A 13,197-nucleotide genomic window follows, 5' to 3' on the forward strand; every position below is an offset into this window, starting at 1 on the left:
GATTGATGTGTCGAATGAAGTTGTGTAGAATGATATGTCGAATGATGTCTAGAATGATTTGTAGAATGCTGTGTAGAATGACGTGTAGAATGCTGTGTAGAATGATGTTGTGTGGAATGATGTATAGAATGATGTGTCGAATGATGTGTCGAATGATGTATGGAATAATATGTAGAATACTGTGCAGAATGATGTGTAGAATGACGTTGTGTAGAATGCTGTGCAGAATGATGTGAAGAATGATTTTGTTTAGAATGACGTGTAGACTGAGGTGTAGAATGATGTGTAGAATGATGTGTAGAATGTTGTGTCGAATGATATGGAATGATGTGTGGAATGATGTGTAGAATGATGTGTAGAATGACGTGTACAATGCTGTGCAGAATGATGTGTAAAATGATGTGTAGAATGACGTGCTGAATGATGTTTAGAATAATGTGTAGAATGATATGTAGAATGATGTTGTGTGGAATGGTGTTGTGTCGAATGATGTGTAGAATGATGCGCAGAATGATGTGTAGAATGAAGTGTAGAATGATGTGTAGAATGATGTGAAGAATGATGTTGTGTAGAATGCTGTGTAGAATGATGTATATAATAATATTGTGTAGAATGACGTGTAGAATGATGTGTCGAATGATGTTGTGTGGAATGATGTTGTGTCGAATGATGTGTAGAATGATGCGCAGAATGATGTGTAGAATGAAGTGTAGAATGATGTGTAGAATGATGTGTAGAATGATGTTGTGTAGAATGATGTGCAGAATGATGTGTACAATGATGTGCAGAATGATGTGTAGAATGCTGTGTAGAATGATGTGTAGAATGATGTGTAGAATGATGTGTAGAATGGTGTGTAGAATGATGTGTAGAATGCTGTGTAGAATGATGTTGTGTAGAATGATGTATAGAATGATGTGTAGAATGATGTGTCGAATGATGTATGGAATGATATGTAGAATGAAGTGTAGAATGATGTGTAGAATGATGTGTAGAATGATGTTGTGTAGAATGATGTACAGAATGATGTGTACAATGATGTGCAGAATGATTTGTAGAATGCTGTGTAGAATGATGTGTAGAATGATGTGAAGAATGATGTTGTGCAGAATGATGTGCACAATGATGTCCAGAATGATGTGTAGAATGCTGTGAAGAATGACGTCCAGAATGATGTTTGGAATGATGTATAGAATGGTGTGTAGAATGATGTGTAGAATGATGTTGTGTAGAATGTTGTTTAGAATGATGTATAGAATGACCAGTAGATTGATGTATAGAATGATGTGTAGAATGATGTGTCGAATGAAGTTGTGTTTAATGATGTGTCGAATGATGACGAGAATGATTTGTAGAATGCTGTGTAGAATGACGTGTAGAATGCTGTGTAGAATGATGTGTCGAATGATGTATATAATAATGTTGTGTAGAATGACGAGTAGAATGATGTGTAGAATGATGTGTAGAATGATGTGTAGAATGATGTTGTGTAGAATGATGTGTAGAATGATGTGTAGAATGGTGTGTAGAATGATGTGCAGAATGATGTGTAGAATGATGTGTAGAATGATGTGTAAAATGAAGTATAGAATAATGGTGTGTAGAATGATGTGTAGAATGATGTGTAGAATGATGTGTAGAATGGTGTGTAGAATGATGTGCAGAATGATGTGTAGAATGATGTGTAGAATGCTGTGTAAAATGATGTATGGAATGATGTTGTGTCGAATGATGTGTGGAATGATGTGTAGAATGATGTGTCGAATGATGTGTAGAATGATGTGCAGAATGATGTGTAGAATGATGTGTCGTAAGTTGTGTCGAATGATGTGTGGAATGATGTGTAGAATGATGTGTAGAAAGATGTTGCGTAGAATGATGTGTGGAATGATGTGTAGAATGATGTGTACAATGAAGTGCAGAATGATGTGTAGAATGAAGTGTAGAAAGATGTTGTGTAGAATGATGTGTGGAATGATGTGTAGAATAACGTGCAGAATGATGTGTAGAATGATGTGTAGAATGATGTGTAGAAAGATGTGGAGTAAGATGTGTAGAATGATGTGTAGAATAATGTGTAGAATGTTGTGTAGAATTATGTGGTGTAGAATGATGTTTAGAATGATGTGTAGAATGATCAGTACATTGATGTACAGAATGATGTGTAGAATGAAGTGGAGAATAATGTTTTGTAGATTGATGTATCGAATGAAGTTGTGTAGAATGATATGTCGAATGATGTCTAGAATGATTTGTAGAATGCTGTGTAGAATGACGTGTAGAATGAAGTGTAGAATGATGTTGTGTGGAATGATGTATAGAATGATGTGTCGAATGATGTGTCGAATGATGTATGGAATAATATGTAGAATACTGTGCAGAATGATGTGTAGAATGACGTTGTGTAGAATGCTGTGCAGAATGATGTGAAGAATGATTTTGTTTAGAATGACGTGTAGACTGAGGTGTAGAATGATGTGTAGAATGATGTGTAGAATGTTGTGTCGAATGATATGGAATGATGTGTGGAATGATGTGTAGAATGATGTGTAGAATGAAGTGTACAATGCTGTGCAGAATGATGTGTAAAATGATGTGTAGAATGACGTGCTGAATGATGTTTAGAATAATGTGTAGAATGATATGTAGAATGATGTGTATAATGATGTGTAGAATGATGTGTAGAATTATGTTGCGTAGAATGATGTTTAGAATGATGAGTAGAATGTTCAGTGGAATGATGTGTAGAATGATGTAGAATGATCAGTAGAATGATTTGTAGAATGATGTGCCGAATGAAGTTGTGCAGAATGATGTGTCGAATGAAGTTGTGCAGAATGATGTGTAGAATGATGTGTCGAATGATGTATGGAATGATATGTCGAATGATGTGCACAATGATGTGTAGAATTATGTTGTGTCGAATACTGTGTAGAATGATGTGTCGAATAATGTTGCGTAGAATGACGTGTACAATGATGTGCAGAATGATGTTGTGTAGAATGATGTTGTGCAGAATGATGTGTAGAATGATGTGTAGAATGACGTGCAGAATGATGTGTAGAATGATGTGTAGAATGATGTGTAGAAAGATGTGTTGAAAGATGTGTAGAATGATGTGTAGAATGATGTGTAGAATGATGTTGTGCAGAATGATGTTTAGAATAATGTTTAGATTGATCAGTAGATTGATGTACAGAATGATTTGTAGAATGCTGTGTAGAATGTCGTGTAGAATGCTGTATAGAATGATGTTGTGTAGAATGATGTATAGAATGATGTGCAGAATGATGTGTGACGAATAATGCATGGAGTGATATGTATAATGATGTGCAGAATGATGTGAAGCATGATGATGTGTAGAATGCTGTGTAGAATGATGTGCATAATAATGATGTGTAGAATGACGTGTAGAATGATGTGTAGAATGATGTTGTGTACAATTATGTTGTGTGGAATGATGTACAGAATGATGAGCAGAATGATGTGTAGAATGAAGTGTAGAATGATGTGTAGAATGATGTGTAGAATGATGTTGTGTAGAATGATGTGTTGAATGATGTGTACAATGATGTGCAGAATGATGTGTAGAATGCTGTGTAGAATGATGTGTAGAATGATGTGAAGAATGATGTTTTGTAGAATGCTGTGTAGTATGATGTGCAGAATAATGTTGTGTAGAATGATGTTGTCTGGAATGATGTGTAGAATGATCTGCAGAATGATGTGTCGAATGATGTGCAGAATGATGTGTAAATGATGTGTAGAATGACGTGTAAAATGACGTGTAGAATGATGTGCAGAATGATGTGTATAATGATCAATAAAATGATGTGTAGAATGATCTGTAGAATGATTTGTGGAATGATGTGTAGAATGATGTGACGAATGAAGTTGTGTCGAATGATGTGTCGAATAATGTTGCTTAGAATGACGTGTACAATGATGTGTAGAATGATGTTGTGTAGAATGATGTTGTGCAGAATGATGTGTAGAATGATGTGTAGAATGACGTGCAGAATGATGTGTAGAATGATGTGTAGAATGATGAGTAGATAGATGTGTAGAAAGATGTGTAGAATGATGTGTAGAATGATGTGTAGAATGATGTTGTTTAGAATGATATTTAGAATAATATGTAGATTGATCAGTAGATTGATGTACAGAATGATTTGTAGAATGCTGTGTAGAATGTCGTGTAGAATGCTGTATAGAATGATGTTGTGTAGAATGATGTATAGAATGATGTGCAGAATGATGTGTCGAATAATGCATGGAATGATATGTATAATGATGTGCAGAATGATGTGAAGAATGATGATGTGTAGAATGCTGTGTAGAATGATGTGCATAATAATGATGTGTAGAATGACGTGTAGAATGATGTGTAGAATGATGTTGTGTACAATGATGTTGTGTGGAATGATGTACAGAATGATGTGCACAATGATGTGCAGAATGATGTGTAGAATGCTGTGTAGAATGATGTGTAGAATGATGTGAAGAATGATGTTTTGTAGAATGCTGTGTAGAATGGTGTGCAGAATAATGTTGTGTAGAATGATGTTGTCTGGAATGATGTGTAGAATGATCTGCAGAATGATGTGTCGAATGATGTGCAGAATGATGTGTAAATGATGTGTAGAATGACGTGTAAAATGACGTGTAGAATGATGTGCAGAATGATGTGTGGAATGATCAATAAAATGATGTGTAGAATGATCTGTAGAATGATTTGTGGAATGATGTGTAGAATGATGTGACGAATGAAGTTGTGTAGAATGATGTGTCGAATGATGTGTAGATTGATGTGTAGAATGCTGTGTCGAATGACGTGTGGGATGCTGTGTAGAATGATGTTGTGTCGAATGATGTGCAGAATGATGTGTAGAATGATGCTGTGTTGAATGCAGTGTAGAATGATGTGTAGAATAATGTTGTGTAGAATGACGTGTACAATGATGTGTAGAATGATGTTGTGTAGAATGATGTTGTGTAGAATGATGTGCAGAATGATGTCTAGAATGATGTGTGGAATTATGTTGTTTATAATGATGTGTAGAATGATGTGTAGAATGATGTGTACAATGATGCGCAGAATGATGTGTAGAATGATGTGTAAAACGAAGTGCAGAATGATGTGTAGTACGATGTGTAGAATGACGTGTAGAAAGATGTGTCGAATGATGTTGTGTAGAATTATGTTTAGAACGATGTGTGGAATGATCAGTAGAATAATGTATAGAATGATGTGTAGAATGATGTGTAGAATCATGTAATGTTGAATGATGTATCGAATGAAGTTGTGTCGAATGATGTGTAGAATGATGTGCAGAATGATTTGCCGAATGAGGTTGTGTAGAATGATGTGTAGAATGATGTGCAGAATGATTTGTCGAATGATATGCAGAATGATGTGTTCAATAATGTTCTGTGGAATGATATGTAGAATGACGTGTAGAATGATGCGTAGAAGATGTGCAGAATGATGTGTAGAATGATGTGTAGAATGATGTGCAGAATGATTTGTAGAATGTTGGGTAGAATGATGTTGCATAGAATGATGTTTAGAATGATGTGTAGAATGAACAGTAGAATGATGTATCGAATGATGTGTAGAATGATGTGTAGAATAATGTTGTGTGGAATGATGTGTCGAATGAAGTTGTGCAGAATGATGTGCAGAATGATGTGCAGAATGATGTGTCGAATGATGTGTAAAATGATGTGTGGAATAATGTTGTGTGGAATGACGTGTAGAATGATGTGTATAATGATGATGAGTAGAATGATGTTGTGTGGAATGATGTGTGAAATGATCTGTAGAATGATGTGTCGAATGATGTGCAGAATGATGTGTAGAATGTAGTGTCGAATGATGTGTAGAATTATGTGTAGAACGATGTGCAGAATGATGTTTTGTAGAATGATGTGTAGAATGATGTGCAGAATGATGTGTACAATCTTGTGCAGAATGATGTGCAGAATGATGAGTTGAATGATGTGTAGAATGACGTGTAAAACGATGTGTAGAATGATGTTGTGTAGAATGATGTGTCGAATGATGTGTAGAATTATCAGTAGAATGATATGTAGAATGACGTGTAGAAAGATATGTAGAATGATGTTGTGTCGAATGAAGTTGTGTGGAATGATGTGTAGAATGATCTGTAGAATGATGTGTAGAATGATGTGCAGAATGATGTGTAGAATGATGTATAGTAAGTTGTGTCGAATGATGTGTAGAATGATGTGTGGAATGATGTGTAGAATGATGTGTACAATGAAGTGCAGAATGATGTGTAGAATGATGTGTAGAATGACGTGGAGATTGATGTGTAGAATGATGTGTAGAATGATTTGTAGGATGATGTGTAGAATGATGTGTAGAATGATGTGCAGAATGATGTTGTGTGGAATGATGTTTAGAATGATGTGTAGAATGATCAGTAGAACGATGTATAGAATGATGTGCAGAATGATGTGTCGAATAATGTTGTGTCGAATGAAGTTGTGTAGAATGATGAGTAGAATGATGTGCATAATGATGTGTCGAATGATGTGTAGAATGATGTGTCGAATGATGTTGTGTGGAATGATATATAGAATGATGTGTTGAATGATGTGTAGAATAATGTTGTGTAAATGACGTGTAGAATGATGTGTGGAATGATGTTGTGTAGAATGATGTTGCGTGGAATCACGTGAAGAATAATCTGGAGAATGATGTGTAGAATGACGTACAGAATGATGTGAAGAATGATGTGTAGAATAATGTTGTGTAGAATGATGTTTCAAAATAAGTTGTGAAGAATGATGTGTCTAATGATGTGTAGAATGATGTGCAGAATGATGTTGTGTGGAATGATGTATAGAATCATATGTAGAATGATGTGTACAATAATGTTGTGCAGAATGATGTGCAGAGTGATGTGTAGAATGATGTGTAGAATGATGTGTGGAATGATGTGTCGAATGAATTTGTGTAGAATGATGTGTAGAATGATGTGTAGAAAGATGTGTAGAATGATGTGCTGAGTGATGTGCAGAATGATGTGTAGAATGATGTGTGGAATGATGTGTCGAATGATGTTGTATCGAATAATATTGTGTAGAATGCTGCGTACATGATGTGTGGAATAATGTTGTGTAGAATGACGCGTACAATGATGTGTAGAATGATGCTGTGTAGAATGATGTTGTGTGGAAGGATGTCTCGAATGATTTGTAGAATGATGTGTAGAATGACGTGCAGTAAGATGTGTAGAATGATGTGTAGAATGTTGTGTCGAATGATGTGTGGAATAATGTGTAGAATGATGTGTCGAATGAGGGTGTGCAGAATGATGTGCAGAATGAACTGTGGAATGATGTGTGGGATGATGTGTGGAATGATATGTGGAATAATTTGTAGAATAATGTTTGGAATGAAGTGTAGAATTAGGTGAGGATTGATGCGTGGAATGATGTTTGGAATGATGTATGGAAAGTTGTGTGCAATGATGTGTGTAATGACGTGTGGAACCATGTGTGAATGATGTGTGCAATGATGTGTGAAATGAGGTGTGGACTGAGGTATGGAATGATGTGTGGAATGAGGTGTGGAATGATGTGTGGAATGACGTGTGGAATGATATGTAGAATGATGTGTAGAATGATGTGTACAAGATGTGCAGAATGATGTGTAGAATGATGTGTAGAATGACGTGCATAATGATTTGTAGAATGATGTGTAGAATGATGGGTAGAATGATGTTGCGTAGAATGATGTTTAGAATGATGTGTAGAATGATCAGTAGAATGATGTATAGAATGATGTGATGAATGATGTGTAGAATAATGTTGTGTGGAATGATGTGTCGAATGAAGTTGTGTCTAATGATGTGCAGAATGATGTGCAGAATGATGTGTAGTAAGTTGTGTCGAATGATGTGTGGAAAGATGAGTAGAATGATGTGTAGAAAGATGTTGGGTAGAATGATGTGTGGAATGATGTGTAGAATGATGTGTACAATGAAGTGCAGAATGATTTGTAGAATGATTTGTCGAAAGATGTTGTGTAGAATGATGTGAGGAATGATGTGTAGAATGATGTGTACAATGAAGTGCAGAATGATGTGTAGAATGATGTGTAGAATGGCGTGCAGATTGATGAGCAGAATGATGTGTAGAATGATTTTAGGGTGATGCGTAGAATGATGTGTAGAATGATGCGCAGAATGATGTTGTGTGGAATGATGTTTAGAATGATGTTTAGAATGATCAGTAGAATGATGTATAGAATGATGTGCAGAATGATGTGTCGAATAATGTTGTGTCGAATGAAGTTGTGTAGAATGATGAGTAGAATGCTGTGCATAATAATGTGTCGAATGATGTGTAGAATGATGTGTGGAATGATGTTGTGTGGAATGATGTATAGCATGATGTGTTGAATGATGTGCAGAATAATTTTGTGTAGAATGACGTGTAGAATGATGTGTAGAATGATGTTGTATAGAATGATGTTGCGTGGAATCACGTGAAGAATGAATTGGAGAATGATGTGTAGAATGATGTGCAGAATGATGTGAAGAATGATATGTAGAATAATGTTGTTTAGAATGATGTGTCGAATTAAGTTGTGTAGAATGATGTGTCGAATGATGTGCAGAATGATGTGTCGAATGATGTGTAGAATGATGTGCAGAATGATGTTGTGTGGAATGATGTATAGAATGATATGTAGAATGATGTGTAGAATAATGTTGTGCAGAATGATGTGCAGAGTGATGTGTAGAATGATGTGTAGAATGACGTGTGGAATGATGTGTCGGGTGAATTTGTGTAGAATGATGTGTAGAATGATGTGCTGAGTGATGTGTAGAATGATGTGTAGAATGATGTGTTGAATGATGTTGTGTGGAATGATGTATAGCATGATGTGTTGAATGATGTGTAGAATAATGTTGTGTAGAATGACGTGTAGAATGATGTGTAGAATGATGTTGTATAGAATAATGTTGCGTGGAATCACGTGAAGAATGATCTGGAGAATGATGTGTAGAATGATGTGCAGAATGATGTGAAGAATGATGTGTAGAATAATGTTGATTAGAATGATGTGTCGAATTAAGTTGTGTAGAATGATGTGTCGAATGATGTGCAGAATGATGTGTCGAATGATGTGTAGAATGATGTGCAGAATGATGTTGTGTGGAATGATGTATAGAATGATATGTAGAATGATGTGTAGAATAATGTTGTGCAGAATGATGTGCAGAGTGATGTGTAGAATGATGTGTAGAATGACGTGTGGAATGATGTGTCGGATGAATTTGTATAGAATGATGTATAGAATGATGTGCTGAGTGATGTGTAGAATGATGTGTAGAATGATGTGTGGAATGATGTGTCGAATGATGTTGTGCAGAATAATGTTGTGTAGAATGCTGTGCACAATGATGTGTGGAATAATGTTGTGTAGAATGACGTGTTCAATGATGTGTAGAATAATGCTGTGTAGAATGATGTTGTGTGGAATGATGTGTAGAATGATCTGTAGAATGATGTGTAGAATGATGTGCAGAAAGATGTGTAGAATGATGTGTAGAATGTTGTGTCGAATGATGTGTCGAATAATGTGTAGAATGATGTGTCGAATGAGGTTGTGTAGAATGTTGTGCAGAATGAATTGTGGAATGATGTGTGGGATGATGTGTGGAATGATATGTGGAATAATTTGTGGAATAATGTGTGGAATGATATGTAGAATTAGGTGAGGATTGATGTGTGGAATGATGTTTGGAATTATGTATGGAAAGTTGTGTGCAATGATGTGTGTAATGATGTGTGGAACGATGTGTGAATGATGTGTGCAATGATGTATGAAATGAGTTGTGGAATGATGTATGGAATGATATTTGGAATGAGGTGTGGAATGATGTGTGGAATGATGTTTGGAATGATGTGTAGAATGATGTGTAGAATGATGTGTACAAGATGTGCAGAATGATGTGTAGAATGATGTGTAGAATGATGTGTAGAATGATGGGTAGAATGATGTTGCGTAGAATGATGTTTAGGATGATGTGTAGAATGATCAGTAGAATGATGTATAGAATGATGTGTGGAATGATGTGTAGAATAATTTTGTGTGGAATGATGTGCCGAATGAAGTTGTGTAGAATGATGTGCAGAATGATGTGCAGAATGATGTGTCGAATGATGTGTAAAATGATGTGTGGAATAATGTTGTGTAGAATGACGTGTAGAATGATGTGTAGAATGATGTGTAAAATGATGTGTAGAATGATGTGAAGAATGATGTGTAGAATGATGTGTAGAATGATGTGTAGAATGATCAGTGGAATGATTTATAGAATGATGTGTAGAATGATGGTAGAATAATGTTGTGTGGAATGATGTGTCGAATGAAGTTGTATGGAATGATGTGCAGAATGATGTGCAGAATGACGTGTCGAATGATGTGTGAAATGATGTGTGGAATAATGTTGTGTAGAATGACGTGTAGAATGATGTGTATAATGATGATGAGTAGAATGATGTTGTGTGGAATGATGTGTAGCATGATGTGCAGAATGAAGTGTAGAATGTTGTATCGAATGGTGTGTAGAATGATGTGTAGAATGATGTGTAGAATGATGTTGTGTGGAATGATGTGTAGAATGATGTGTGGAATGATGTGTAGAATAATGTTGTGTGGAATGATGTGTCGAATGAAGTTGTGTGGAATGATGTGCAGAATGATGTGCAGAATGACGTGTCGAATGACGTGTATAATGATGATGAGTAGAATGATGTTGTGTGGAATGATGTGTAGAATGATGTGCAGAATGATGTGTAGAATGTTGTGTCGAATGATGTGCAGAATGATGTGTAGAATGATGTGTAGAATGATGTGTAGAATGATGTTGTGTGGAATGATGTGTAGAATGATGTGTAGAATGATGTGTAGAATGTTGTGCAGAATGTTGTGCAGAATGATGTGTTGAATGCTGTGCAGAATGATGTGCAGAATGATGTGTAGAATGATGTGCAGAATGATGTGTAGAATAATGTGTAGAATGATGTGTAAAATGATGTGTAGAATGATGTTGTGTAGAATGATGTGTCGAATGATGTGTAGAATGATCAGTAGAATGATGTGTAGAATGACGTGTAGAATGATGTGTCGAATGAAGTTGTGTAAAATGATGTGTGGAATGATGTGTAGAATGATGTGTTGAATGATGTTGTGTAGAATGATGTGTCGAATGATGTGTAGAATGATCAGTAGAATGATGTGCAGAATAATGTTGTGTAGAATGATGTGTCGAATGAAGTTGTGTAAAATGATTTGTAGAATGATATGCAGAATGATGTGTAGAATGATGTGTGGAATGATATGTAGAATGATGTGTAGAATGATGTGTAGAATGATGTGTAGAATCACGTGTAGAATCATGTGTAGAATGATGTGTGGAATGAGGTGTGGAATGAGTTGCGGAATGATGTGTCGAATGATTTGTGGAATGATGTGTGGGATGAAGTGTGGAATGATATGTGGAATGATTTGTGGAATAATGTGTGGAATGATGTGTAGAATTAGGTGAGGATTGATGTGTGCAATGATGTGTGGAATGATGTATGGAACGATGTTTGAATGATGTGTGCAATGAATTGTGGAATGAGGTGTGGAATGATGTGTGGAATGAATTGTGGAATGAGGTGAGGAATGATGTGTGGAATGATGTGTGGAATGATGTGTAGAATGATGTGTAAAATGATGTGTACAAGATCTGCAGAATGATGAGTAGAATGATGTGTAGGATGACGTGCAGAATGATGTGCAGAATGATGTGTACAATGATGCGTTGAATGATGTTGCGTGGAATGATGTTCAGAATGATGTGTACAATGATCTGTAGAATGATGTATAGAATGATGTGTAGAATGATGTGTAGAATAATGTTGTGTGGAATGATATGTCGAATGAAGTTGTGTCGAACGATGTGCAGAACGATATGCAGAATGATGTGTCGAATGATGTGTAAAATGATGTGTGGAATAATGTTGTGTAGAATGACGTGTAGAATGATGTTGATAATAATGATGAGTAGAATGATGTTGTGCGGAATGATGTGTGGAATGATCTGCAGAATGATGTGTAGACTGATGTACATAATGATGTGTAGAATGTTCTGTCGACTGATTTGTAGATTGATGTGTAGAATGATGTGTAGAATGATGTGTAGAATGATGTGTAGAATGATGTTGTGTAGAATGATGTGACGAATGATGTGTAGAATTTCCAGTAGAATGATGTGCAGAATGACGTGTAGAATGATGTGTAGAATAATGTTGTGAAGAATGATGTGTCGAATGAGGTTGTGTAGAATGATGTGTGGAATGATGTGTAGAATGATGTTTAGAATGATGTTGTGCAGAATGATGTTGTGTGGAAAGATGTGTAGAATGATCTGTAGAATGATGTGTAGAATGATGTGCAGAATGTTGTTTAGAATGATGTGTAGTAAGTTGTGTCGAATGTTGTGTGGAATGATGTATAGAATGATGTGTAGAATGGTGTGTAGAATGATGTGCAGAATGATGTGTCGAATGAAGTTGTGTCGAATGATGTGTAGAATGAAGTTGTGTCGAATGATGTGTAGAATGATATGCAGTCTGATTTGCCGAATGAGGTTGTGCAGAATGACGTGTAGAATGATGTGGAGAATGATGTGTAGAATGATGTGCAGAATCACGTGCGGAATGATGGGTAGAATGACGTGTAGAATGTTAGGTAGAATGATTTGCGTAGAATGATGCTTAGAATGATGTGCAGAATGATCAGTGGAATGATGTATAGAATGATGTGTAGAATGATGTGTAGAATAATGTTGTGTGGAATGATGTGTCGAATGAAGTTGTGTGGAATGATGTGCAGTATGATGTGCAGAATGACGTGTCGAATGATGTGTATAATGATGATGAGTAGAATGATGTTGTGTGGAATGATGTGTAGAATGATGTGCAGAATGATGTGTAGAATGTTGTGGCGAATGATGTGTAGAATGATGTGTAGAATGATGTGTAGAATGATGTTGTGTGGAATGATGTGTAGAATGATGTGTAGAATGATGTGTAGAATGTTGTGCAGAATGTTGTGTAGAATGATGTGTTGAATGATGTGTAGAATGCTGTGCAGAATGATGT

The sequence above is a fragment of the Pristiophorus japonicus genome, unplaced genomic scaffold (genome assembly GCF_044704955.1).
Source record: "Pristiophorus japonicus isolate sPriJap1 unplaced genomic scaffold, sPriJap1.hap1 HAP1_SCAFFOLD_45, whole genome shotgun sequence".
In the NCBI taxonomy this organism is placed as follows: domain Eukaryota; kingdom Metazoa; phylum Chordata; class Chondrichthyes; family Pristiophoridae; genus Pristiophorus; species Pristiophorus japonicus.